At 43.5% G+C, this 24,639-nt stretch overlaps 1 pseudogene; it reads left to right on the forward strand.

Annotated features, from left to right (window-relative positions):
• The first annotated feature begins 16,975 nt into the window (after positions 1-16,975).
• Positions 16,976-17,112, forward strand: LOC142449639 (small nucleolar RNA SNORA44; annotated as a pseudogene).
• Positions 17,113-24,639: the final 7,527 nt, after the last annotated feature.

Consider the following 24,639-nt stretch of genomic DNA (forward strand, 5'->3'; position numbering starts at 1 on the left):
TTGTTATAACACTGAACAGAGTTTATAAATATGATTTCTCAAACTTACTTTGACTGACTAGAAAAAGGGGACTATGAAGCAAAGTCAGCATATGATAAGCATGATTATTCTCGGCTTTCATTTCCCTAGTACCCATTTACATCAAATAAAAACTCTGACATGCTGAGATGCTTGATGAGGGCCAAGGGACTAGAAATAGGAGGGATTCGGAATAGAAAGGATGAGAAATGAAGAGAGAAAAGTAAAGAAAGGAAAGAGAAGCTAGTAGTCTGAGACGTTTGCAAAGGGAATATGGAACGGGGAATCGAACAAAGTTATAAATGCAGCTGTAACCACTGGCTTGTTCCAGAAATGAGGGCTGCAATTGCTAGGAATATTTCATCCTGATTTTGTTATGAATACATTTGTGTGTATATAGATAGGCTGATAAATTTAGCTATGTAACCTGCTTGTTTCCCTCTCTCCTTATTTGTCACAGAACCAGATGTATTAACGTTACATCACAGTATTAGAGTCACAGAATATCAAGGAGAAGAGGGAGCATCACCAGGCACTGAGGATCCTCTCCCAGAGCGAGGGTTGGAGCAGTGGGAGGAGGGGTGCGTGAGTGCTAAATGGACATGGGGTAGACGATTGTACAACTCTATCACAATCCATGCATGCATCCATTGTGTCAAGCACATTTGCACATTTGTTGCCATCATCATTCTCAAAACATTTGCTTTCTACTTGAGCCCTTGGTATCGGAAACTAATTTTCCCCTCCCTCTGCAGCCCCCCTCCCTCTCGAACCCTTGATAATTTATAAATTATTATTATTTTGTCATGTCCTACACTGTCCGGTGTCTCCCTTCACCCACTTTTCTATTGTCTGTCCCCCAGGGAGAGGGTTATATGTAGAACCTTGTGATCGGTTCCTGCTTTCTACCCCACCTTCCCTCCACCCTCCTGTATTGCCAGTCTAAGCCTGGTCCTAAGAAGTTCGTCTGTCCTGGATTCCCTGTGTTTTCAGTTCCTATCTGTACCAGTGAACATCCTTTGGTCTAGCCAGATTTGTATGGTAGAATTGGGATCATGATGTTGGGGGGGGGGGGTATGGGGAGGAAGCATTTAAGAACTAGAAGAAAGTTGTATGTTTCATCCGTGCTACACTTCACCCTGACTGGCTCATCTCCTCCCCGTGACCCTTCTGTGAGGGGGTGTCCAGTTGTCTACAGATGGGCATTGGGTCCCCATTCTGCACTCCCCCTCATTGACAATGATATAATTATTTGTTCTTGGATGCCTGATACCTGATCCCATCGACAGCTCATGGACACACAGGCTGGTGTGCTTCTTCCATGCGGGTTTTGTTGCTTCTCAGCTAGAAGGCCACTTGCCTGTCTTCAAGCAGAGTAGGTGAATTTTATGAAACTTGGGTAGGTGAATTTCAAGCAGAGTAGGTGAATTTTATGAAACTTGGGTAGGTGAACTTCAAGCAGAGTAGGTGAATTTTATGAAACTTGGGTAGGTGAATTTCAAGCAGAGTAGGTGAATTTTATGAAACTTGGGTAGGCAGGCCATGCTACTCAGTTTGGTCAAACGCTTGTCTAGATGTTACTGTGAAGGTATCTTATTGATGTTATTAATGTTTACATGTAATGACTTGTTGTTGTTGCTGTTGGATGCCATCGAGGGCGTTCTGACTTACAATGACCTTTTCACAACAGGATGAACCACGACTGGGTTCCTCACCATCCTCACAAGTGTTCCTCTGCGTCAGCGCACTGTTGCAGCCGCGCTGTCAATTCAGCTCCTCGGGGTGCTTCCACTCTTTTGCCGCCCCTCTACTTGACCAAGCCTGATGCCCTTCTGCAGGCACGGATCTCTGCTGACAACGTGCCCAAAGTGTGCCAGAGCAGTATCACCCCCCTCGCCTGTAAGGTGCATTCTGGCCACACTTCTTCCATTCCAAAGCAGATGTGCTTATTGCTTTAGCAGTCCAGGGTGCTTTCAGGACTCTCTGCTAGCACCACCATTAAAATGCATCCATTCTTCACTCTTCCTTTTTCAAGATCCCAGCGTCACCCGTGTATGTGGCAATTGAAAATGCCATGGCTTGTGCCAGGCTCACCTTCATCTTCAAAGTAATGTCTTGGCTTTACCACACTTTAAAGAAATCTTGTGTAGCAGACTTACCTAGTGCAATAGCTTTTGATCTCGACTGCTGCTTCCATGAACATTGACTGTGGATCCAAACAAGAAAAAATCCTTAACAACTTCTGTTTTTCCTCCACTTATCATGATGTTACCTATTGGTCCAGTTGTGAGGATTTGAGTCTTTACAAGAATGGGAATCCTTACTAAAGGCTGCAACCCTCGATCTTCATCAGCATGTGCTTCAAGACCTCCCCGTTTTCAGCAGGCAGAGTTGTGTCATCAGCATATTGCAGGTTGTTAAGAAGGTTCCTCCAATCCCGATGCCATATTCCTCTTCATATAATCTACCTTCTTTGATTATTTTCGCAGCAAGCAGATTTAATAAGGATTGTGAGAAGACACAACCCTGTCATACACCTTTCCTGACTTTAAAACATGCAGCATCCCCTTTTTCTATTTGTACAATTGTCTGCTGGTCCACGTACAACTTCTGCATGAGCACAATGAAATGTTCTGGAATTCCCATTCTTCTCAAGGTTGTCCATGCTTTTTTATATATAATTCACACAGTCAAGTGCCTTAGCACAGTCAATAAAACACAAGGAAGCATCTTTCTGGTATTTTCAGCTTTCAGCCAAGATCCATCTGACATCAGAAATGACATCCCCTGTTCCACGTCCTCTTCTAAATCCTGTCTGGACCTCTGGAAGTACCGTGAAGGTACTGCCACAGCTGTATTTAGATGATCTGTACCAAAGTTTTACTTGCATATAATAGCCATGATATTGTTCTCAACTTTGAGCATTCTGTTGGGTCATCTTTCTTTGGGACGCTTACAAACATGGATCTCTTCCAGTGGGTTGGTCATGTAGCTGTCTTCCAAATTTCCTGACACAGACGAGGAAGTGCTTCCCGTGCTTCAGTAGCTTATTAAAACGATGCAGTATTCCACCAATTCCCACAGCCTTGTGTTTGGCAAATGCTTTCAGTGCAGCTTGAACTTCTTCCTTCAGCGTCCTTAGCTCTTGCTCTACGCTACCTCCTGAAATGGTGGAATGGCAACCACTTCTTCTTGGTACAGTGACGCCATGTGTTTGTCCATCTTTTCTTGATGCATTCTCAGCCATTCAATATGATGCCCATGGAATCTTTTGAGGTTGCAATCCGAGGCTTACGTTTTTTTCTCGGGTTCTTTCAGTATAAAATATTGTAACTGTGTTCTTCCTTTTCAGTTTTCTAACTCTAATTGCAAAATTCATTATAATATTTGGCTTTGTCTTTCCAAGCTGGCCTTTGAAATTTTCTGCTCAGCCCTTTGACCTCATAATTGCCTCCATTTGCTACTCTACAATGAACAGCAAGTTTCAAAGTCTGTTCTGACTTCCACTTTAATCTTTTCTTTCTTTCCTGTTTTGTTTTTTTACCGACCTTTTGCTTTCTTCATGAATGATGTTCTTGATGTCCTCCCAGAGATCATCAGGTCTTCTGTCGTTAGTGTTCAATGTGTCAAATCTGTTCTTAAGGTGTTCTCAAAACTCAGGTAGAATAGGCTGAAGTTAGTGTTTTAGCTCCTATGGACTCATTTTCATTTTCTTCACATTTATTCTGAACTTAAAGATGAACAGTTGATGAGCTGTTCCCACAATGAGCCCCAGGCTGGTTGGAGGTGCTGATATGGAGCTTCTCCACCATCTCTTCCCACAGAGGTAGTCAATGTGATTTCTGTGTATTTCACACAGTCGAATGCTTTAGCACAGTCAATAAAACACAAGGAAACATCTTTCTGGTATTTTCTGCTTTCAGCCAAGATCCATCTAACGTCAGAAATTATATCCTTTGTTCCTTCTCCCTTGGAGAAATCTATGTATACTCATATAGTTGCCTTTGTCTTGTTGAAAAAAGGTATTTGCTATAAAGAGGTGGTTGGTTTTGCAAATCTGTTTCATTTTTATCACTGGGTCTGTATTTTCTAATTACTGCATCTTCCTCTTTGTTTCCAACATCTGCATTCCAATCACTAATAATCATCAGTGCATCTTGATTGCATGTTTGATCAGTTTCTAATTGAGTGATTGAAGTCCTTGGGAGAATTCTTCAATTTCTTCATCACTAGCTTTTGTGGTTGGTACATAAATTTTAATAACTGCTGTTGTATTGATTGAATTTCCTTGAAGGCAAATAGATATAATCCTATCACAGATAGCATTGTATTTCACGGTGGATTTTGTGATGTTGTTTTGACAATGAATGCCACGTCGTCATTCCTCTTGACTGTGCTGTTCCCCGCGTGGTAAAGCACATGATTTTCTGATTCAAAAAGGACAATACTAGTCCTTTTATTGATGCCTAGGATATCGATTTGTATGCATTCTGCTTCATTTTTGACCACTTCTAATTTTCCTGGATTCGTACTTCACACATTCCAAATTCCAGTCATTAGCAGATTTTTGCAGCCGTTATTCCTTAACTTGAGTCATGCCCCATCAGTAAATGAAGATTCCAAAGGATCTGCTCCCACAGGCTTTCCTCCATGCATGTCACCGTGGTCGGCTCAACTTTAAGAAAGCAGCTCCTCCTCAGTTACGTTTAAGTGCCTTCCAATCTAAGGAGTTCATTCTTTGACCCTACCTTTAACAATGTTCTACTTCCATTCAGTAGGCCATCAATATCTCACAATGCTCTAAGCCAGGTGTCCTCAAACTACAGCCTGCAGGCCACATGCGGCCCCGTCGTGGACATTTTCCAGCCCGCCAGGTGTTTTGGCCCCATTTGGTTTTTTCCTTCAAAATAAGTTATGTGCAGTGTGCATAGGAATTTATTCATAGTGTGCTTTTTTTTAACTATAGTCTGGCTCTCCAATGGTCTGAGGGACAGTGAACTGACCCCCTGTTTTAAAAGTTTGAGGACCCCTGCTCTACGCTGTATCTCTTGTTTTCAGTGGCTACTTCCTCTGAAATAGGCAGCTTAGTTCTTCCTCATCATCTGGTCTTAGTCTGGAAGCTCTGCTGAAACCTGTTCGCTTTGGGTGGTCCTGCTGGCATTTGGATTACCAGTGACACACTTTCCAGCATCACAGCAACACACACACCACCACAGTAGGACAAGCTGACAGGCAAGTGGTTGAGTTGACTTTTAGTAAAGTATGTTGTTCAATGTGGGTTGACCAAATCCCATCAGCTGAAGTCCTTAGAATTAGACACAGATTTCTCAGGGAAGACCCTGTTTCAAGAATGTGACCCAGGTCTTCTGGCAGCATTCCCAACCTGTCACTTGACCTACAGATTTGTGAGCTTGCCAATAGACACTCCATTGAGCTAAATGCTTAAAACAGATCTTCCTCTCTGTCTCTAGATATATACATATCTAAGGGGACATCAAAATGTTCTTAGAAATATTCCATTGTCTTTTAATTCCATTTTTCTATGAAAACTTTTTTTTGAAATCCCTTCATAGGGACTCCCCTTTTGTTTTCAAGGCACAAACACATTTCTTGCTAGAATGTAAAAACATCTATAATGCAAATCTGTGTCTCAAGAGTTGTCTCTCACCGCCACATCCCTTCTAGGAGACCTAGTGGCATTGTGGGCATTGGGTCAGACACCAGCGGTGGCATTAGAAACAGCCTGACCTACCCAAAAGGGCTCCAAGCCAAAGAGCTATCTCCTAGGTATCAAGGCATCACCCTATCTAGGAATTTCATGGGTGGAGACAGCTTAAGCCCCTGAAGCTGCAGCCCTTACCCTCTCCCTTCTTGTTTACCCTCCTGACCCTCTTAAAACCTTGCTCTTCACCACAGATAGGCACAACTTCCTGGGCCCCCAGCTGGGGCCCCTGGAACTCGCCCTGGAGCTCTCCCTGGAGCTCAAAGCTCCCTCTCTTTCTCTGCTCTCTCCTCCATCCCGGGCAGCACAACTTCACTGCCTACTTGCCGGAACCCGTGAATCTTGCCCAGGAGCACAGAATAAACTCCCTTTTCCTTCTCTCTAACCTGCCTTGGTTTATCTTTGCAGCGAGCAAAATAGTGGACTTTGAAATAAGATTAGTGGTTCAAACCCATCAGCTGCTTCAGGGAAGAAAGATGAGGCTGTCTACTCCCATAAAGATAGAAAGTCTTAGGAACTCAAAGGGGGTAGTTTCGCTTCGTCGTCGATGTGCATCAGAATCAATTCACTGGCAGGGACTTTATGACATCCCATCCAACCTAAGCTTTAACACTGCCAAATAATTGGGGTTTGCCACACAAGCCTAGACTTCTGAATCTTTACATGGCCTGCTCTATAGCAGCACACTCTTCCTGGACCTTCTTGTTGACCACTATTTAGCAATCTTTAAAAAAAATTATTGGGGCTCATACAACTCTTATCAAAATCCATACATACATCCATTGTATGTCAAGCACATTTGTACATTTGTTGCCCTCATCATTCTCAAAACATTTGCTTTCTACTTAAACCCTTGGTATCAGCTCCTCATATTTCCCCCTCCCTCTCCATTCTCCCCTCCCTCATGAACCCCAGGGAAGTGGGTGAATTGATTCTGATGCACATCAGTCATATCTTACACTGTTCGATGTCTCCCTTCACCCACTTCCCTGTTGTCCATCCCTTAGCATGGAGGGAAGGTGGGGTAGAAAGAGGTAACTGATTATAAGAATCTACATATTTAGTCATCTTTTAGAAGTCATTTTGAATTTAACTTCTCACAGAAAACATTTTGTAAATATCCATCACAGTAAACTACCATTCTCCTTTGTATGTCTGCAGTCAACACTAATTATGCTCTACTCATAGCACACATCATATGTTGTAGTGAACAATTGCAAGTCTGTGTATCCCTATTGTCATACCCACTTTTTACCTCTAAAGCATGTGACTGTTAGCCTTCCTTCCATCCTTCCTTTTCTTGTCTCCCCTTCTTTCCTTCCCCCTTCTTTTCCCTTGCCTTTTCTTCCTTCAAAGAACAAAGTTTATTATCAATAGGGTATTCATAAGCTTGCAACTGAGACCTACTTTCTGTGAACCTGCACAAAGAATTGCATTTTAAAGTTGCTCAATTTGTTCTGTTAATACTCTTTAGTAACTAAAAAGCCTGAAACGATGGGAAACAACAGTATAAATGAGAACCTAAATCCTGGTTGGGGATGCAGTAAGGGAAATGGAGCAACCAAATATTAGCAGAAGAGATAGGGCATCAATGCTCACCTCTCTAGAATTGCCATCATTTCCATCAAGCTTCAGAACTCTCTGGGGTTGACTGAGGACTTCCTCAGTGACCGGTCCCACTTCCTGCACTTCCTCACAGAGGTTTCTCTTGGGAGCACTCCAGTAAGTGCCCTGAAGGTGACTTCTTGACACAAACCACCTCTTCTATCTGGTCCAGCAGTCTTGTGAATAGAAAGTTGGAGTCAAATGTTTGAGTGAGATCATTTTGAAGTACTGGAGGAAAACAAGAAACCTATCATGGTTTTATGATTTTTTTTATTATTTGGTATTCTATCAATTCCTGGAGTCTTGCTTTATACTCATGTCTTCAATGCAGCTTAGACTTCGTCCTTCAATACCATCAGTGTTGATCAGATGCTACCTGTGCACGGTGTGAAAGCAACTAGTTCTTTTTGGTCTAATGACCCTTCATCCCTTCCATTTTCTTTTGATACTTCTGGAATCCTTCAATATTTTGCTCACTCTCTCTCTCTTCAATATTCTAATTCTTTCCGCCATCTGGTGTCTATCCCTGGAATCTTGGAGCTTGCCAAGTATTTCAAGGGCTTGTGGTGATCAGCTGGACTCTTTAGACCACCAATCTGAAATTTTATTCTTACCTGAATTAAAAGTGTATGTATATGTGATAAGAGTTGTATGAGCCCCTAATAAAATGATTTTTTTAAAGTTCTTAACTAGCCTTCTCAAACGAATTCTCCTTTCAAAAGTGCTTCCTAAGGAAAGAGGTGCTTACTTCCGAAGAAAAGGAAGCGGGGAAAGTTGAGAAGATATTTGAAAAGTTGGGAAGAAAGTTGAGAAGTTAGACAATCCATGTGTTCATCACATCGAATCCCACAGAATTATCCACTCCATTTGCAGTCCATTGAGTTAGTTTGGACCTATCTTGCAAAATCAAGATAAAGACGAAAAAGAAAATAATCGCTTTCTCTCTTTAGTGTGTGCGCGTATACATATATACACACACATTTCAGGGACCTTTGTGCTAGTTCTTTCTTTAAAATAAATCACCAGGAGCTATAATTTATAAGGATTTGAAAGGACAGAATTAAGCTAAGGAGCTAAAAATTACAACTGTATACCCAAAGACAGGCACCCTAAAATGGCCCCAGTTCTAAAGTACAGCGAAGGAGGTGGCAGCCACTTCAAAATGAATAACACTCAGCAAATACCCCCATGCGCTGAAATTGTTTATGTGCTTCCTAACAGCCCACACTCTGAGGCAGGCAAGCAGCACAAAGTCTTGTTAAAAATAAACCGTGTCTTCTTTCCCAGGGAAAGACAGTCTCTGCATTGAGGACACATCACGGGTCTAGGAGCACCTGAGGTCACAACCCCCCACCGGGAGAACAAGCCCAGTAGACACAACTCTCCTAACCAGCCCCCTACAATAGACCCAGGTGGAGGTGACCACTTCAAAACCAAGAAAGGGACCAAGAAGCAATGTTGTCCATACCTGTGTGGGTATCACGTTTGCCTATAGAGTTGCAAGAGAAGTGAAGCCAGCCTGGAGGGGGCTAGAAGTCAAGCACCCGTCATTTTCTTGCATTTGACGCTCGGGTTCAATAAAAGCCCCAGCCATTTCCTAAGGATATCTTTCTCAGCATCTTGAGCTCATGGGTAGTTTAAAGGAAGATTAATTCAAGGGCTTGCTGTATGATACTTACCTCGTTAAAATATTGCTTTGGAAGATGTGTTTAATACCCAAGAATCCTGCTGATCCTCTTTATTACACTCTTTAAAGAAATTCTTTACACGGTGAACAGAGCCAAACAGGATTGTTTTCATTTAAGCTCATAATGTACTACGATGGCCCTTACACTCAAGGTTAGATGATCCCTGAGGACAGTCATTCAGACATGGGGTCTGTAAAGTAAACATTATACTGAACTTTTTCAAACAGAAGACAAGATATAGGTCTGGCAAGAGAGAAAAACAGCAGCTTCGCTCTATGTCTCTCCTCAACCATTCTATAAGTGTTCGTACAGAGCAGAAACAGCCGGCATATTTGTACGAAGCGCTTGTTATGTCAAAATCATCGCTGTTCTAACTCACAACATTTTCAAATGGGAAGTCTTGCGATCCTTAGTTTACAGATGGCCATTGATGGTAAGTGAGGTCAAGTTGAAGTGACTGAGTTGAATGACCCCATGCGGTTAGCTGGTCTCTAACGTTTGTGGAAGAAGACAGTCAGGTCTTTCTCCTGTGACTGAGTGGGTTTGAATCTTTCCATTAGCACCCAAGTGCTTAACTTACTGCGCCACCTCCAGAGCTCCTTATTTTACAGATGAGACAAATAACTGGTCCAGGTGGCTTACCTGCAGCCATTCAGAATATCATTCACCCCTTAATTCTCTCCCCCAGTGACTATAGCCCTGAAATACCTGGCAAAGGGCACCCCCAGCATGATGATCCTTGCATGAACTCCCTCTTTACTGACTGCCCTGGGGTCTCTATTCAGTCTTAAAGTCACGCAAGGCGTCCAGAGAAATCAGGACCTTATAGCAGAAAGACCCTTCCTTGACCTCTGAACAATCCGGTGGGTTTTCATGACTCCATCAGAATTTAGCTGAGTCATCTTAGCCAACTCTCAGTCTCAGGGTTCTCATTTTTAGGGGCAGTTGCTAAGAGACATATGCAATAACGTGTGTGAAAACTACCGCAAATCGCCAACTCTTGACCAAATCTTAGCAATAATTGTTAATAAGATGCAAGGCATATTCAATTGCCATCAAAAAACACATTTCCAATTCTGACACGGCCAATATATTTGGTGGAAAACCAGGCTATGTTGGCAATTAAATAAACCTATAAAACAGACTATAAATTCCTAGGACCAGAACTTCCAATATTGAAAGCATGTGATGAATAAATTTTCTTCATCATTAAGTTATACCTGTTTAATAGTTAGCAGTTTATGGAGCTCTTTGGGGGTTTTCTTTTTAAATTACAAACAAGGTATATAACACACTCAGGGTATTTTCAAGTACAGTATGAGCCAGGAAAATGCTTGCTCTGGGGCTTTAGGTCCAGATAAGCACTCGCTGCAGTGAACTAATTCACTGGACCTCAGAGGAGCCTGGGCTTTCAAGAGTAATCTGACTGGCATCTAGAAGGATGAAAGGCAAGGGATGCAAGGGATGGAGGATGCTCAGAAATATGTCCCCCACCCTCAGTGCAGGCCTTCATTTTTCAGATTGCGTGTGTGTGTGTGTGTGTGTGTGTGTGTGTGTGTGTGTGTGTGAGAGAGAGAGAGAGAGAGAGAGAGTGAGAGAGAGAGAGAGAGAGAGAGAGAGAGAGAGAGAGATTGCTTATCCTTGATATATATGTACTGTGTTGTCTGGGTTGACTAGGGAAACAGATTGAGGCACTCATATGTGTATAAGAAAAGGTTTTATATCAAAGAGTAATTGTATATTAAGAAAACATCCCAACACAGTCCAGATCACATCCATAAGTCTGATATTAACCCATAAGTCTAATACCAGTCCATAAATCCCTCTTCAGACTCACACAGCACATGCAATGATGCACAATACTAGAAGATCACAGTTCAGTGGATGCCAAGTCTTGTGGATCTAGTGACAGTGGAAGCATCTCCAGGGTTCTCGTGGGTTCACATGTCTCCGTGTGGCTTGTCAACAGGAAGGTGAAAGCACACAGAGAAAGAAGCCAGCCTCCAGTGAGCCATTAACCTCCGGATCCCTCTAATCAAGCTGCAATCTGATTGACAGGCTACACTCCACCCACATGTTCCTTCCTACAGGAGTCAGGTTGGCACCAAAAACCTAGCTATCACATATGCAATGTGACTCAGAACTTAACCAGCCCAAAGCAAAGGTCATGGCAAGCACACAGCTGGGTGCTCCAGGATCCTTTATGTGTAGACTTCAGGATGCTGACACACTTGACAATGAAGGAACCTGGGGAAAAGGGTTCCTCGCATGATGGAAGGATGGTGCATTTTGGTGGGCATAGATCCAGGCTTGCCTCTTGGGAGGCAACTCCAAGACCTGTATGGATTAGATGACAACAATATTTGCTGCTGCAAAGGTATTCGGCAGGGTGCTTTCAGTTCCAAATAGCAGAACATCCAACTAAAAGGCAAAGTTTATCCATACAGCTGTAATGTCATGTAATGCTGAAATGTGTCAGGCTCTTTAGAAATGTTAGATGCTATTGTTGTTATGCTTATGAAAAGAAAAACAAGGCATGGCACTTCTAGAGTTGGGTGACGCTCAAGCACCAAGTGTTTTTCTGCTTTGAGCTCTACTATTCCCATGGAGCATTGCTCCCCCTCCATGACCCCAAAAGGCCATAGCAGCTCCAGGGCAGACATAATTGCTTCCAAAAAGAAATCGGGGGGGGGGGTGCATTCACTCTTCTAGGAAGAAAAGCTTTTCTCCAAAGGCTTCAGTAGATACCGTCTCAGGTCCCATGGACCAGTATTGAGTTGCTTACTTACATTCTAATTACCAAGGGGCCTGAAGAAAGAATCACTGTCATTTTCCTGTAGGACAAGGACTTGCACAGTAAGGAGAGGGAGAGGGTGGAGTGGCTCCTGGGAATCGCCTATGAAGGCTCCTGTTAGTGTCAGCTGCTAACGATATTAGATTAATTTTCCCATCAGCCTCTGCGCAGAAAGGGTGGGGAGGTATCAATCCTGTAATGCTGGGCCCTTCTCTTCAGGGCAATTCTACCCTGTCCTCTAGGGTCACCGTGTGTTGGCATCGGCTCAATGGCAGGGAGTTTAGTTCGGTTCTTATAATTCTAATGGAGAATGGGTTGTATGGTTACGTGAAGGAGGTAGGATTCACGTAAAACTTGCAATGGATTAACAACCCTAACAGATGTGTCTTGATCTCTCTTTAAACCAAGCAGGTTAGGTAAAGAGTCACAAGCAGAGATGGGAAAGACAGATGCTCACCCTTACCCAGGAGACAGCAGAGAGAGAAGGAAAGCCTATAGAGCTGGCGCCCGGAATTTGGACTTGTAGCTTCCAAAACGACGAGAGAATAAATCTCTGTCTGTTAAAAGCAGCCACGTGTGCTAGTTCTGTTATGGCAGTACTAGATAACTAAAACAATCCCACTCCCTAGCACATACGTGTGGGTGACCTGTACATAGTCGCTTCCTTCTGGAGGGCACAGTAGAGAACGCTGGGGGCAGGGGCGAGGGGGCCAGTAATATATGTACATTAGAAAGTCCTGAGCAGTACTACCCCACTCGAGTGACCAAGGTGAACCCCAACAGTCATAACTCATGTTGATTGCATGAGCCCTTGACAAACTGGGATGAAAATGGCACTGACAACTATGGTCCCACCCCCGCTAAAAATAGTAATAATAACTCCAGGCAAATCATGAGAAAACCCTGAGGCAAATCACATGCGAGAAACGTTTTAGAAAATTCCTAACGATTGTTCTTCGGAACTGTCAAAGTTATCAAAAACAAGAGTGAGACACTCGTAGTTAAGAAGGGTCTAAGGAGACACTGTGATTAATTTCAAAACGGTCCTGATGGAACCTCCCCAGCCTGTGGAACTCAGACACCCTTCAAGCCTGGAACTAGACGCACCCCTGGGATCCAGTCAAACAAAAGACAGGCCTATAAAGGGCATACTGCCAGGGAAGAGTGCGCTCCTCAGTGTGATCATAAGCGATCAAAAGAGTAGCATTTCTGCAAAAACAAAACTCGAAAGGCTGGAATGGGCAGGGGAGAAGGCTACAAGCAATGCAGGATCCCCGGGAGGAGGTGGGCTATGAAATTGTTGAGGAAATTGCAACCAATGTCACTCAGCAACATGGTTAGAAATTGTTAGGTGAAATAAATAAATGCATTGTGGGAATCTATCTGGGGTAATGGAACAGAAAAAGAACATTAAGTAAATCCTAAAGAAATTTGAATTCGCCATGGGCTTCCGTTCATAATAGTGTCAGTATTGGTTCCTTAGTTCTGACATACGTATGCGACATGAATGGTCGGCAGTTCAAAACCACCAGCATCTCTGCAGGAGAAAGACTGGGCTTTCTACTCCTATAAAGAGTCACAGGCTTGGAAACTCACAGGGGGCGCTATGAGTCAGCACTGACTCAAGGGCGGTCAGTTTTGTGAATATCCGATGTTAATTAAAGGAGAAACTGTGTAAGGGTGGGTGGTGAGAATTCTCTGTAGTCAATTGGTATGTAACTTTAAAGCTTGAGTTAATAAAAATGATATTTATTAACTTAAAAAAGGAGACATCCATATTTTAGGAGCTTCTGCGGTCTACTTGAATGGCAAGTGATTTAAAACATGGCAAATAGCCCGTACTTCTTCTTCACAAGGCTAAAAAAAAGCTGACTTATGCACATAGGAGGGGTTTCTTAGCGAAAAGGTGAAGATCACCATTTGCTGGGCCACCATCTGACCCTGTCGATGACCCAAGGTATTGATGTGCATCTTTTATTCTTACAAGCACAACCTTCACTTACTAATGGAAAGACTTCATCAGATGAGGCAGTGCACCACGCGTTTGATGCCATAGCTGTGCGCTTCCAATCTTCACATAAAGGCTCCTTGACTTTACAAAAATCAGGATGGAAAGTGCCAGACAGGCGGCCCTTGACAGAAGACTGGAACAGAACAGTGCGTTCCTCATAATAAGAAAGCTTCCAATAAGAGCCATTTCAGACATTATCAGTGCAGGAAAGAAACCCAGCAGAACAGGATGAGCATTCTAATTCAATTTATATTATTATATTGATGATGCATTTTTATAGTGCTTTCTTTTGCCAAGGCGGCCAGGTACATTAAGCTAAGTTCTGCCTAACAGAGTTCAGGACATTAAAACAGAGCTCTGCTTTGTAAAATTCCTCATTTCCAAAAGCCTTCAAGGAAGTCCACAAAACCACTTTTTTTTTTTTTGGTAGATAGAATGTAGTAATTACAGTTACCTCAAAAGAAATATTTATCAAAGTTTTACTTGTCAGGATTTTCAAACAATTCTTACATCAGATTTGCCTTCATCAGTCTTCCCGTCTTCACAGCCAATGATGGACAAGCGACAGCTGAGTCCGGGCTTGGACTCTGCTGGGGAGACTCTGCCAGAGGATGCAGGTGGTGGGAAGTAAGGGATTCCAACTCACCGCGTCCACTGCTGCAGTCCTCCCCTGCGGCCCATTTAGGGCATAACTTTCCATCCTTCTCAAGGCTGTTGGGTCGCAATGAATAGTCACTCATTTGTGTGGGCTGTCATCTACGATAAAGGGATTTTTTTTTTTAGTTAACAAAGTAAAACAGATTCTTCCAAGGCATTCTAAAAGTAAGAGACGAAAGGCATCAGGGCATGTAGGAGCAGAGCTTCAAGGGTTCTAGAGCAAGGCTATTCCTTCCATCGCTCAGGGTCCTTGGCTCTAGGCCCTGCTCCTCTCTGCACACCTGCCTTCTCTGCTGTCCTCTCTAGCTTTTTGAACTTCTTCGGACCTCTCCGTTGACTCATATTTCAGTCCACATCAGGCTTTGGCTTGTTATGGTGTCAACTCTGGTTCCTGTCTGTGTCATCTTTTTATGATCTTGTTCTGCCTTTCAGCATTTCCATTCTGAGCCCCAAGAGGGATATCCATGATAGGCGGAGTCCTGTGACAGATAGTGCACCCACCTCTTAGAGAAACTGAGGGTGGTGAGTAGGTGATGGAAGAATAGGGTGTTTAAGAATAGAATATGAGAAAAAAGAGGATCTAACCAATCCATATTTTCATCTCCTCTTTAAAAATTAATGTAATTTTTATTATTATACTAAGAATTTATATTCCTTATTAAAAATAGATCATTAAGATAAGGAATCAGATTGTTAAATGCCTGTAATCCCACCACCAAAGTATAGTATCAACAAACATTTTAGCACATCCTTTCAGAATGCTCAAGTATATGGCTGTTGTCCAATCACATCTGACCCAAAATGACCCTCTGTGCAACTGAAGGAAATACTGCCCAGTCCTACTGGGTCTTCACAATTGTGCTTACGATGGGCCCAGTGTTTCGGGTACTGTGCCAGTCCAGCTCATGGGAGGCCTTCCTCTTTTATGCTGCCCTTCTGCCTTACCAAGCATGATGCTTTCTTTCTAACACATTCAAAGCACATAGACAAAGTCTCACCATCCTTGCTTCTGAAAGTCCTGGCGTTGTAGTGGTTTTACATGGGACTGCAAGCTCTCCTCTCCTCAGGAGAAAGAGGAGACTTTACTCCATGAAGAGTTCCAATCTGAAAACACCACAAGGGCAGCTCTGCCTTGCCCTGTATGGTCACTATGAGTCCAAATCAAGTCAATGGCCCTCAGTTTGGTTTTATTAACTGTAGATGTATTTACAAAAACAAAAATGGGAACAACTGGAAGGGGTGTGGTGAGATAGGAACTCCCATTCACTGCTGGTGGTCTCGAAGACACATGCAGCCACTGTGGAAAGCAACTTAGCGATACACAAAACAGATGGAAATCGACCCTACTGCAGGGCATATACGCAGAAGAAATAAGAAACAGACCACAACCAGACACCTGTGTTCCTGTGTTCATTGCTGCACAGTTCACAATTGGAAAGAATCTAAATTCCCATCAGTAGATGAAAAAATTCTGGTATATACACATAATGGAGTACTACGCATCCCTGAAAAAAACAGTGTTGAAACGATGAGGCACCTTGTCATGTGGAAAGAGTCGGAGGATATTATGTGGAGCGAGGTTACCCAAGCACAAGAGGGCAAGTACAGCTTGAGTCCAGTGAGTTAAGTTCAAATAACAGAGCAGGCATAGGGGAAAATATATGCATCACACAGTTCCTGGGCTGAAGGCCAGATACGCTGACAGGAGCCAGGCCAAACACTGGGATGTATACGTCATCAAAAAAAAAAAAGAAAAGGAAAAAATTTTGAAAGATGCAGATAGCAACTGAGCAGAAAGACATCTTCTACCCTGCACCCTCATATGCCTCTGTGGTCCACAGAGGGGTGGGGGAAGAAAAACAAGGACAATGGGAGAACTGAACACTAATCCACCCAAGGGGGTGGAGGTGGTATTGTTTATGTCTCCACAGGAAAGGAAGAGAGAAAGTAGACCTTATTCCAGTGTGACAAGCCTTTGACAGTGATGTTCCTGCTCGGAGCATCTCGTTCACAGAAAGGACGGCAGGGCCGGCCTCAGCTTGAGACATGACGTCCCCTCCCTAAATGAGAGCGCTACAGAGAACAGCACGGATGATACAGTGCAGGGAGTGCGTCTGGCCTGACTTGCCCACAGCGGGGCAAATCAAGAGGGGAGTGCAACTGACCAGCAATGGGAGCAAAGCCACGGGAGCAAAGTCCCTGAGGAAGCTCAATTGCAGATTTCTGGCTCGGGCACTTGGAACCTCATCTGAACTGACGGGGGGAGATTCACACGTACTTACCACAGGCCACACGGAAAGTCTAAAGATGCAACCGAATAGGGGATGGTACACTAGACCTTGGCTGCAGGAAGAGCAATGTGGTCTTGAAGAAGGCATGCCCCTCAGACACAAACACATGCTGAGGTCTAAAAAGGTTGAAGTGCTGTTAGGCAAGCAGGTCCTGGGTTAGGGATCCCTGAAAGAACAGGGGAATGGAGAGAGCATGTCCCCGAGGTCCGTGACTAGTGTGGCCATCTGTTCTCCGACTGCATGCAAGAGCAATTTGACAGCTGGAGAGACTCTGACAGTTCAGGTCAGCAAAGTATCTGCAGCTGCCACTCGCCTTTCCGATGAAATTCTCCAGGATGTGGACAAAGAAGCTTCTTACCGAAGTCCAGTTTCCCAGCAGCTTCCGTGTAGACCTGCGGCTAGTAAAACAGCCTTGACATGACGAAGCACAAAAGATCTAGGGTTTTGAGCACTGAAGCACTATGAGAAGAAAGAACTTCAAGCGGGCCGTTTTGTATGCAGCAGAACATTTTAGAAATATACCTTGTTTAATAAAGAAAAAGATTTGTTGGGGCAGGGGGGAAGAAAGAAAAAGTGATTGGATGGATGGATTACAACAGGGCCTGCTCGCTATTTAACAGAGGGATCCTCATCTACTCTGGGCCAGGACAACCATTAGACTTGGAGCTATTTGGATGGTCTCTCTCTCTCTCTCTCTCTCTCTCTCCCTCTCTCTCTCTCTCAGTGTCTGTCTATATAAGATAGGCAGGATAAGCAATCCCGAGGATGTAGCAATGGGAGCGTGGAATAAAAGAGGAGGAGGCAGGGGGAGGGGATCAATGGCAAATAATGACAGGGACAGGGGGACAACAAGGGTTCTTACATTGATGGTGAAGAGGGTGTAGCATTCCTGGTCATGTTTGATCAGTTGAAGTGTATCTGAGAGGAATCACTGAGAGGCAAGAGATGGGTAAACATGATAGTGGGGCAGGAGGAAAGAAAAATGAGGAAACAATGAGAAAGTAAAATTTATATATGTATAAATATAGATATGTATATAAGTAAAGATATAAATATATAAAGATAAGTATATACATATATGTAAACACAAGAAGGAAACAGATGAACTTAGGGTCTCTACTTAAATCTTACCTCCATACAAGAATGGTTTGTTCTAATAATGTGGCAATGTATGATACCCACCTTTTGCGACATGATCACTGAAGACAAAATGGGTGCATAGCAAATGTGGTGAAGAAAGCTGATGGTGCCCGGCTATTAAAAGATATAGCATCTGGAGTTTTTAAGGCTTGGAGATAAACAAGCAGCCATCTAGCAGGGAAACAACAATGCCCACCTGGAAGAAGCACTTCAGCTTGAGTGATCATGAGGTGTCGACAGGAATTGGTATCAGAAATTCAAAAACAAGCAATCAGATAGATGTAAAGGAGTGTAGACAAAATGGAGACCTAAAGCCCAACTGTAAATTAATTGGACAGTCCTCACAGAAGGGCCACATGGATGGTATGATATACCAGGGCGCTGTATAGCACTGATGAGACACATAACTGTCCTCTAGCTCTTTAATATTTCCTCCCCTTAACTATTATGGTCTTAGTTTCACTTCATTAATCTAGTGAGTCCTGTGTATGTTCACTTGCATAATTGAGATCATTCACTACATGAAATCCAAGACAGATAAACCCTGCAGAAACAGAAATGGGAGATAGATAAACCCTTCAGGGAAGGGGGGAGGGGAAAACCGATAGCAACAATGACTGTATAACCCCACTCAAGGGGAATGAATAATAGAATTGTAGGTGAATGGATACAGTGTATATGGCAAAATAATAATATATAATAATATGGGTTCCTGGGGATAGGGTGGGGGAGGGAGGGGATAAAGGGGAGCTGATAGCAAGGAGTTCAAGAAAAAAGAAGCTGCTTTGAAAATGATGGTGATAGCAATTGTACAATTATGCTCGATCTAACTAAACTATGCATTGTTATAATATCTGTAAGAGCTCCCAAGGGAATGGAGAAAATGGGAACAATGTATGAATACTACATTAAAATATGTTTTTCCACTTAAAATATCTGTTAATATATTGGATGTATTTACATGTCCATGATTATAAATCAGTATCATTTCTAAGACATACATAATATTCATTTTGTGGGTGTGCCTAAATTCATCTAGACCTTTCCAATTAAAATTTTTAAGTTGTTCAGTTTCTTATTATTGATAACAACACGACCACCACCCGGGTCAATGTCTGAAGTTTGTTCAGTGTAAATTATTCTTAGTGAATCTGTTTGGTTAGGTGGTATGAGACAATGTGTATGCATTTCTATGGTTTATATGATGTGTCAGTGTCTCCATATTCTGGGTATTACCCATCTCTTTCAACTACCACAATTGCTCCTTACCTGACTTCTTAGCACCTACCTTGCCATCGGTGTGGCAATTTCAACTGAAAGCATATGGGTTATAGCTCCCTTTGGGTCGAAGATGTTGCATCTGTGACTCTCCTTGGCCAAATATTTCATTTTGAAGGAACATTATTTTCAGTCTGACCTTTTCCTTCTTTACTGTCTTTGCAACTTGCTAAAATATTTGTACTGAGCATCTGCCTCTCCATTTACAGCTGGGATAAATCTAGAAGTATAGCTCTCCTTCTCTGGTCCAAGCTGTCAAACACGCTATTCCCGGGGTTAACCCTCAGTCTACTGCATGTGCAACTTTTGGTTGAAGAATGCAGACTCGCCTGCTGATAGAATTGAGCGCCTGGTAAGTGACCCAAGACCTATATGCTGAGTCAGGCTTTGACTTATTGCTAGCTGGCTTTTGTTCAAGGAAATATTTCTCCATTTGCCCATTCACTCATTCATTCATGTACCTATTTTTCTTTCCTAAGGAACTGTTGGTAAAGTGGTTATACTTGGGGTGTAAGGTCAACAGTTCGAAACCACCTGACATTCCAGGGAAGAAAGAAGAGACCTTATTACTCCTGTAGAGTGAAATTTTGAGAAGCCCCTAACACTCTTGATACACTCTAGGGGATATTTTTGATAGAGCCATCCACAAACAGGCATTTTAATATTAACAATTTTTCTAGAAGGACAAATAAGAAATAGGCATTTATGTGTCAACTTTAAATGAAGAAAGACCAAATATTTTAACGATTATATGTCTATAGTTTTTTAATACTTTGTCATTGAAATCTATTTTATCAATAAAATATTAACACATATAATCATATATTATAGATATATAATTATGAAAATATTTTGTCATTGAAATATTATAATTAAAATATGTATGGCATCCCTGCCTTGCAATAGTTAAAGGCATGCTAAAGCTCTCACTAGAGGCACTATGGAAAAAAAGACCTGCTGATCTGCTCCTGCTCAGTTGAGCCAGAATCAAAATCGACTTGACAGAACACAATATGTACCCTCATTATAGGAATTTCCCCAAATACAGGAAATCGTTTACCAAAAAAAATTACTTCTAATTATATAACCCCAAAGCAATCAACAGAGAGTGGGGCTTAAAAAAAAACGCTGCATTTATGCTTTTTAAATCTTAACTCTCAACCTAATCTCAAATAATACCTGCCAAAGAATCGCTTCCCCCAAAGGCCTTCAGGATACAATTGAAAACATCTTTAAACCTGTTGTTTCCATAAAAGGAATGATGGTAATTAACTACCAGGAAGGCATCTGGATAGTGTTCAAAAAGGAAGAAAAAAAAAAAAAGACCGGAAAGAATTTGGACCAGGGCGAAATGGAGAGGAAGTATATGAGACAAGGACACAGAAGAGTGGGCGTAGCTGTTGGTGGATAAAAGCAGAGGGAAGACTGTAGGGACCAGCACCAGAGTCCCCAGAGCCCCAACCAAGCCATTGCCATCAATTCTGACTCACCGTGACTTCTATAGAGGTTCTGAGCAGATACATCTGTACAGGAACTGACCACCTGGCCTTCCCCCACGGAGCTGCTGGGGCCTTGTCATCAGCAGGTCACCGGAGACGCCAGGGCTAGCAGCAGACTTAAGTCTTATTAATCAGGCCTCTTTTTTTCTTTTTGATTCTTTTATTTATTTTTATTTTAGACATTTTATTAGGGACTCATACGACTCTTATCACAATCCATACCTGCATCAATTGTGTAAAGCACATCTGTGCATTCTTTGCCCTCATCATTTCCAAAGCATTTGCTCTCCACTTAAGCCCTTTGCATCAGGTCCTCTTTTTTTTACCCCTCCCTCCCCGCTCCCTCTCCCTCATGAGCCCTTGATAATTTATAAATTATTATTTTGTCATATCTTGCCCTGTCCAACGTCTCCCTTCACCCTCTTAATCAGGCCTCTTTCAAAGGTTGTAAGTGATCGAAGCACAATGTAAAGTCGACTATAGAAAAAAGGAAGGAGGGAAGAAGTTTGGACGCCTACCAGAGTATTCCATGTAAGGAAAGGCTACACTAGCAAATGAACGCAGAGTTAAGCCGGGCCTCCCGAGCAGTTACAAGAAAGAACCGGGGACTCGAACCCTACTACGATTCTCAGTAGCACACAACACCACGACCACCCCCGCGTGCTTGTAAACCGAACTGCGAAGAGCTGGCAAGCTTCCAACCCCCAGGCTTCCACAAGAGAAGGGGACTTGCTCTCTTGCCTCATTTCCACTGAGCAAAAGCACAGGGACTGCTTTGACTTGCCCACTTTGCATGCTTCATGCACCCCTGAACCAAGCCACGGGGGGCCAGATGGGTGGTATCAAGGCAAGAAAACGGTGGCTCCATCTAGCACTGTGTGATCAGAGTGGAGGGGTGAGCAATTCTCAGGAGAAAGTGGGATGGTGGAGGGGTAAGCAATTCTCAGGAGAAAGTGGGATGGTGGAGGGGTAAGCAATTCTCAGGAGAAAGTGGGATGATTTCCAAAGGCTTTGGATAAGCTGGGTGTTCACTCTCCTCGAAACCAAGCATCCAACCCGCTCAGGAGGGGACAGCAGTTTGGGAGGAACCCACATGCCATTGTGCCTTCCCTTCTCCCTGGAAAGCGCGACAGAGGCAGGTCCTTCTGTGGGTCACCCCTCCAGGGCCTCCTTGTTTTGAGGGTTCTGTGAATTCCTGACAGTGGCCTCTACAGCCCTAGCTGAGCCTCAGGAAACATTGGGGGCCCTGAAAGAGATGATTTCACTGTTGCCTTGCTCAAAGGGCCTTTATAGACCTCACATTCTGAAACGAATACCCTAAAAGTCCTTTCTTGACAAAGCCCAATCAAGAAAGGGCATCTGAGAGGGGGGACAGATGGACCGAGGGTGGGACCCGTGGTGAGAGGGAGCGCCCTGGTGTTCAGCGGTGTCTAGTCAAAGCCGAAGGAGTAGCTCATGGAAATATAGGGAAATGGCAAGTCAGGATGACATTGGGGGAAAAGGGAGCCTGAACCTGTGAGTCGGGGTCTTAAGTGTGGGCCAAGAAGCCCTGGATTTTAGTGGAAGGCTCCAGAAGTATTCCAGGTAGCTGAGAAAACACCACCCACCCAAACAGTTCCTTCTTTTCCCGCCGTCTCTAGCAGGCACCTTGCTTTCACTTTCTCTGACATCCTTTGGGTAAATAAAGATTTTGTGTCAAGAAAACTGCATCTCTCTTACCAAACTTTAAAAATAAATCAATAAAAATGACCGTCATTCTATCCCATCTGTCCTGCTGGATTATAAACGTCAGAGGCTCTGTTTGATACAAAAATTATGTGTAGAACATGTGTGCGTGTATGCGTGTGTGCATGTGAGTTGCGGGGTGGTTAGGTGCTTGTGTTCCCATTCAAAGATTAGTGTATGTTTCGTCTTGTGGCAGCTGACGCAATTCCCTCAATGGAACAGCACTCTTCCCGTACCCTCCTTGGATCCCTTTCTCCATTTGTCCTGCTTTCCTGCCCCTTTCTTACCTTCTGAACATCTCCTCGGGTTGACGGTTCTGGGAAGCGCATGCCCCATGGTTACTGTTGCTTGCTTTATAAGCCTGTCTGTGCATTGCTTGGATAAGATGTGGTACGTGGGTGGGTTCAGTTCCAGATTTGAAGAAATTCTAAGCATCCTAGTCACGGGGGTTCCATCAGTCATTCTCAAACCGGGTCTTTCCATGATTTTAAATTCTGCTCCACATTTCTCTCCTACTCGGCGCAGGACCTTCTGTTGTGATCCTGATGTTTGAGCCACTGCCACTGCCTTTCCTCTCTCTCCGAGCTCTGGCTGCCACGTGGCTCGTAGGGCTCGGTAAATCTGTGTTGACTTGAGTCCATGTAAACTACGAAGCCCCGGGACATGAGAATGGGCCCAAACTTAAATGAACTCGAGCATAGTAATGATTGTTAATTGTGAGATGGCACCGGGTCATGCTGTCTTTGTACAGAGGGTCACTCTGAGTCAGTGCCGACCCATTGGCACCTCACCACACAATTAAAAGAGGCTTGGAACACATTCTGTAAATAAGATTGCGCGAGTTCACCCCTTCTGTCATCCTCAAAACCATGTCCAATTCCATTCAAAAACCATTTGCTGGCATCTCCTGCTGGACAATGCTTCCGCTGTGCAGGCACTCACACACGTGTTCAGAAAAATTACATTCCATCTCTCAAAAGGCTGAAACACCGAAGGAAACGTTAGACTGCTCAGGAGCAAAGAGCCAGGAAGCTAAACTGTAACTGCTATTTGCTGACAAGATGTGGGGGTGAGGCTGTCGGCTTCCAGCGAGCTGCTGAGCCATCGCCCTTCAGCAACTCTGCGTCATGAACCCAACAGGCTACACCCAGCCTTTCGCTGCTGCTGGAGTTGCTGTTTTAGAACAAGCCGAGTGACTCAGAGGACCATCTTCCCGCAGAGCGCTCCCCGGAGAAGGGCGTGCCGAGAGTCCATGTGAAGAGCCACAATTCAGGGGGAGCCACTGCTGTCTGTTCTCTGGGTTCTTCGGGAACTCTTTTGTAGACCCTTGAAACTGCCGTGTGCTTAATTGTACATGAGGGCGCTTAACTGCATAGTCCAGTTCTTTGCTTGTTTTCTCCTGTCCATTTTTGGGGAGCTCAGAGGTATTGTTTGTCTTTGTTGTTTGCTATGGGGTTTTGTTTGTTTGCATTTTGGCCAAAGCCCATTTCATGTAGTGTAGTTGCTTATGTTTTTTTGTTTGTTTTTTTAACTCACATGTACTTCCAAAGAGAGGGTACCAGCTCTTCCCTCTGTCAGAGTGCTTCCTACATGGAAACTTCAGGGGGAAAAGTGGCAAAGCTCATCCGAACAGAAAGCTTACACTTGGTAAGTCAGACAGCACCAGAAATGCCAGCCATCCTGGAAATAGCTGCTGATGACACAGAATGCGACATTAAGAGGGAAGATTTAATATTCCATCGGCCCTCACGCTGTTTCCACCCTTCCTAAGAGGCAGTCATCTAAGAAACAGCACAGAGTAATGTCCGTCTCGCCATCACATTTCTAACTTAAACGTGGCCCCTACTTCCCATGAAGGCGGCCTCCCTTTGCCTGAATTATATGACAATTAGCCAACAATTCTTGCAGCTTCTCCTCCACCTCATTCATCATTCACAGAGATGATTCTTAATCCAGGAGAGATCCAAGAGTACCGAGTACCAGTTAAGAGATGGACTAGAATGTATATAGGTGAGATGTACAGGGTTAAGTCAAAAAGTACTAATACAAGACCAGAGAAATCGTTTTTAAAAAAATATATCAAAATGTGAAGCCATGTTTCTTGACATATCCTCCCCCTAGGGTTCTACACTCCGAAGGTGCTGTTCCTATCTCTCTCACCTTCGCTGAAGAGCACTGTGCTCCGTAACTTTCACCAGGTTTGGTATTCTT

Source organism: Tenrec ecaudatus, chromosome 5, assembly GCF_050624435.1.
Source record: "Tenrec ecaudatus isolate mTenEca1 chromosome 5, mTenEca1.hap1, whole genome shotgun sequence".
Taxonomy (NCBI): Eukaryota; Metazoa; Chordata; class Mammalia; order Afrosoricida; family Tenrecidae; genus Tenrec; species Tenrec ecaudatus.